We start from the raw sequence: 4,564 nt of genomic DNA on the forward strand, positions 1-4,564 counted from the left end.
CTCACGAGGCTTATGGGTTTTACCTCGCATATGTCGACGGTGAACCACGGATTCTTGGTGCTTATGGTCAGGAAGCACTCGCTCATTGTGTAGCCATAGAATCCATCGACAAGGTTTTCCATTTTCCTTGATGGGTAATCTTCCTTGTCGGGCGAACCCACGATGGACGCGTTGGTAACGAAGTCAACATGGCGTCGAGTGTAGCAGGTTAGGACGTCGGCTGCGTGAGTCTCCTGATACGCTGGCATGACAATCACATCAGACAGCAAGCAAGCAGTGAAGGGTGCAGTGGGGTCTTGGCACCAGAGTTTGCACCATTCCTGCAGCTGGCACACCGCGGAGCATCTCAGGTTCCTCGGGAGGGCAGAAGGCGGAATAGTGAACCGCTGGCGGTGAATAGGGGGAACCAAGCGTGATTGAGACACAAAGACTCGCCGCCAAACGTGTTCTTTGCACGTAATCCCCCTCGCCGTCATGATGACTAGTAACAACGTTGCCAGGAGTCGCAGAATCATCAGATCAAAGAAGAAACACGACGGACGCCACAATGAAACACAACGGCGACCCCAGATGTTCCGACCGAGTGTCCTGGGCGGCAACTGTCTATAGCCTCGCTCTGGAACCCGGGAAGCTCCGTCAGATCGAAGACTGTTGGTGTTATCGCTATCCAGGTGGAATCAGCACGTAAATCCTGTACATCAGTTTATGCAAACCTCGCACGCGAACCGTTTGGCAGAGGACGAACGGCGAAGGAAACAAATTTTCTTCTCTCTTCTCATCCGTTTATTTTTCTTACGCCTTTCACTCTGCCTCTTTACTCGTCCGTTTTTGTTTTTTTTCTTTCTTTCTTTTTTTTTACCATAGACTTGTTCCCGAAAAGATACAATGAGGATTATACTAATGATATAGTTATTTACAAAAACAATGAAATTGAAAAGGGCAAAATAAATTTATTTGTTTAAATAGCAACAAGTCACAATAAAAATCACGAACAATGTACTAATATCCGTAATAAGGAGTGGAAACAACAATAATAAAGATGATAGTACTAACAAAAATGGATATTTTAACATCAATAAGAATTACTAATAATGGTAAGTTGTGATGATAATGATAATAGTAACAATGATAATAAAAGCCTATAATGGTGACACTAGTAATAAGAATTATTATAATAATAATGATAATAATGATAATAATAATAATCACTCCTTATTAGATGTAGTATTTTATCATTATTGTTATTATTATTATTATTATTACTATTAGCATTATTATTAGCATTATTATCATTAGTGTTAGTATTAGAAGTAGTATTATCACCATTTTCAATATTATTGTTATTCTGATTATTGTTATCGTTGTTATTATTATTATTATTGTTATTATGATGATTATTATTTTGATATCATTGTTACTATCATTATTGTTATAATTATATCTATTACTATCATTATCATTATTGATATCATTATCATTATTATCATTGATAGTATAGTATCATTATTGCTATTTTTATTAAGATGAAAATAATAATGGTAATAATGATAATAATAGTAATAGTGATAATGAAATTGACAAAAGCAATAATAATATTAGTAATGATAATAATGATGATAGTAATGGTAATGATAATAATGATAATGCTAACACTAATAGTAATAATGATAATAATAGTAACGATAATAATAATATTTTCATCAATATGCGAGCGGCGGATGTAAGACAGAAAATTACCTACATCGCCATGCATATTAATCACAAAAATCTGTAAAAGAAACTGCTCTCTTTAACAATGAAATTTGCAAAAGATTTCCCAGGTTATTTTTGTTTTTTGGGGGCGCTGGGATCGGGTACGGAGGTCCGGTTATCGAACAGACTTAGCTCTGCTGAAGTTGAATATTTACCTAATGACCTTTTCGGTGTTATTTTTAGTGAGACTATATAGGACAAACCCGATACTGGTCTATCAGATGCTGAAAAGGGGTATCACAAGCGTGTACTCAGTACGTGCTTTTAATACCCCTTCCACCACCTTATATATACAATGTTTATCAACACAAGGATAAGGTTCTAATGAGTTTGAATGACTGGATTGAACGAGTATGTGTTTCTGTTTGTTTATTAAAGGAATAACTGTATAGCAACGCAAATATTTTCATAATCTAGTATGAAAGCAGACACACAAGTAGGCCCGGTCAACACTAACCGGATACACAACCACTGCCAGCCTGGTGCAGCAGAACCCACCTCTTTGTCACATGATTTGTAGTTCTCTCACTCTTCCCTTCCCATCTCGCCGTCTCTTGCTGTGTCGTGGCTTTTTACTTGGTATTTTAAGAAATGGTTTGTTGGTAGACATGTTTGTTTCTCTCTCTCTCTCTCTCTCTCTCTCTCTCTCTCTCTCTCTCTCTCTCTCCCTCTCTCTCTCTCTCTCTCTCTCTCTCTCTCCCTCTCCCATCTCTCTTCTCGTTCATTCTGAAAAATAAACAAACCCAAACGAAACGACTCTAGTCAATAACCATAAGAGTACTTCCAAACTATGCATTCCAGGTAGTACTTTGCATTTAAGGAACAGCGCGACGACTGCGGCCTGTACGACTGGGAAGGGGATATGATAAAAAAAAAAAGGAAAAGAGACAGTAAGAAAGAGTGGGGAGGGAATAGTGCACAGCCACCGAGTTGACCAAGGATGGAAGGGGGGGATTTGAAGTTTATCTGATCAAATTTCCGGCTTTCTCCCCTGCTTCTTCACCGACGAGTCCGGCCCGCCGTACGCCTGAGACCTGTCAACGGATAAAGAAGAAAGAGATACGTTATGAAAAGCATAATATATATATATATATATATATATATATATATATATATATATATATATATATATATATATATATATATATATATATATATATATATATATATATATATATATATATATATATATATATAAGCAAAACATGAGTAAGTCAGGTGCTGTTGAAACCCTTTTTTTACCCAGCATTCTCATGAGTCGAGCACGTGACTCCGCCGGTCCCTATGCCTCAGTTAAGACGACAGCGAAGTATACTGAATCATGCTGAGTCACGGAAACACACAATGAAAGCTGAATCACTGTTATTTTCATTCGAGATCTCATTTTACTGTTTCTGATATCTGTTGCTGGGTAATGGGTCCGTATTGGCTCATATATGGGTCGAGTACAGAATCATATTAAGAGTTAATTGATGTGATGAATGAAATGATAGTCAACAAAAGTGGTGAAAAGGATATATTACAAACCCGCGGAAAACAAAGTAAATACAAAGGAAAAGAGTTGATTTGCATTAATATCTTTGTTTCCGATTCTAGTTACTCTGCTCGGCTCGGTCATGGGAGGGGGGAAGGATAGATCAGTAGCAACCCGAGGTGTCATGGCGTCTAATTCTATTTTTGGAAAAAAAAAATTTGATAACATCACAAAAGTTACGGATGTTTTGTGAATATGGTCGATCATTTTGTTCTCTTCAATTTTCAAAAAGGATGGAAAATAATGAGTTAGATGGTTATATTCTCACTGAACAATAATCAAAACACGCCATAACACCTCGAGTTTCTACTTCCCCGTCATAGGAGGTGCCGTCCCCCTTGATATTCACAAACAAGTGTATGACCGATATCCTTACACTGGAAAAATGGGCAACTAACATGTATCCCATGATAAAAAATCCTTTGTGATTTATTTTCAATATGTTTAAAACTTTTTTATTCTTCATTATTGTTCAAGGTGTACAATATCGCATCATTTATTGGCGGCACATAAACTGAACGGTTATTATTACTTTTGTTTGATATTTTTCTTAATTTTTCTTTGAATTTCTTCTCCCCGTCTTTAAATTCTATTTTTCCACGAGCCACCACTACCAGTTTTACTTTTCTGTGGCCTTCAGAATAGGCACTTATCAGGAGTTCTGAAAAGTGTAACCGTAAAAGAGTATTCAATTGATTCAGAAAGAGATTTAATGCTGCGAATCGGAAACAAATATAATACAGAATAGAAGTCAGAGACCACAGAATAAATAAGGTCACTGTCCCTCGTTCTGTTTTAAAAAGTGATTATTGCATATAGGCCTACAACTTCTACAAGCAGTGTTGTCCTCTTTTTCCTTGCCGGACAGAGAAGCATACATCATTGAGATAGAAATAATTCAGTCATCTGTTTCCACTATCCATGTTCGTTTTAATAACCAACGTTCATGCCCCGCTTTAGACTGGGAACAGTAATTGGCAGAAAATCATTGTTTGGGAAAATGGGGTAACAGCTGGTGTGGCCAGTCAAAGATTCCTGGTGTGTCAAAATATTACTCATCCTTAAGTAGTGAGAAAATCAGTTCTGCTTAAATGTAACATGCATTTATATTTCATTACCTTTCAAATGAATTGAAAACGCCCTTATCAACCAAAGAATTACTGCCTCTCATAAAATATTTGATAAGCAAGAAATGTAGTCCCTGATAACATTAAGTAACGCGCAAAAGGGATCAACTCTGAATCCATGACGAGTCGTAAGCATCACAAGACGTAGCTA

Source organism: Penaeus vannamei, chromosome 5, assembly GCF_042767895.1.
Source record: "Penaeus vannamei isolate JL-2024 chromosome 5, ASM4276789v1, whole genome shotgun sequence".
Taxonomy (NCBI): Eukaryota; Metazoa; Arthropoda; class Malacostraca; order Decapoda; family Penaeidae; genus Penaeus; species Penaeus vannamei.